This window comes from Phyllostomus hastatus, unplaced genomic scaffold (genome assembly GCF_019186645.2).
Source record: "Phyllostomus hastatus isolate PE091 unplaced genomic scaffold, TTU_PhHast_1.1 phas_scaffold_21, whole genome shotgun sequence".
Classification (NCBI taxonomy): domain Eukaryota; kingdom Metazoa; phylum Chordata; class Mammalia; order Chiroptera; family Phyllostomidae; genus Phyllostomus; species Phyllostomus hastatus.
This window is the reverse complement of record NW_025334017.1, coordinates 30148509-30149229: the sequence shown is the minus strand read 5'-3', so window position 1 is coordinate 30149229 and position 721 is coordinate 30148509. Positions and strand designations below refer to the sequence as shown.

Sequence of the window (721 nt, the reverse complement as noted above, 5' to 3'; positions counted from 1 at the left end):
ATCCCAAACCAAAACCTCTCTGAGTTACTCACATGTCATGGCTAACAGTAACACTCAATGACCAGTTGAGTGTTTTATTGGTAACCAGTAAAAGGTTACCAGCCTGTGGGTAATCCTTATTTCCTTCCCCGAAGATACCCGGGTAAAAATGGTGTGTAGTTTAGTCAAATATTCTAAACATGCAAACTGGATCTCTTTTTTTTCCCCCACTGGGGAGAGTGTAAACACAGTCCCGCACTAGCAAAAATTGTGCAGTTGAGTTCCCCACATTTCAGAAAGTCACAAGGGTCAACACATCCAGAGTGCAATGGATAAGCCTCTCCCTGGGAAAATCACCTTCATGATCATGGTCTCTCCCCTGCCAGGTAAGTATGCCAACTGGATCTCTCGATAGCATTTATTAATAGATGTTTGCTTTAGCAGAATGTTCTCAGAAGGATATACCTGATTTGTCTAGACTGCTTATGACAAACACACTTGGAACTTATGGATTTGTGTGGTATTGTATTCTGGAATATTTTAGATATGCAACTATCAGTGTGAAAGTATTTGTATTTTCTTATCATGCTATTATAAATGCATTGCCTCTTAGCTACAATTTTACTTGTAAACTACTCTGTGAAAATGGATCTGGGTCCTTTCAAATATTTGCTTTTCCTATGCCAGTTGGCACCAGGTTTTGCCAGTAGAGAACACTGCCAGAGAGTTTTGTCTTCCATAT

General features: G+C 39.8%; 1 non-coding gene across 1 annotated transcript; it reads right to left on the bottom strand.

Moving 5' to 3' along the window:
• Positions 1-209: 209 nt before the first annotated feature.
• Positions 210-373, bottom strand: LOC123833393. Its single transcript, XR_006788233.1, has one exon. It is a non-coding gene; the product is annotated as a U1 spliceosomal RNA (small nuclear RNA).
• Positions 374-721: the final 348 nt, after the last annotated feature.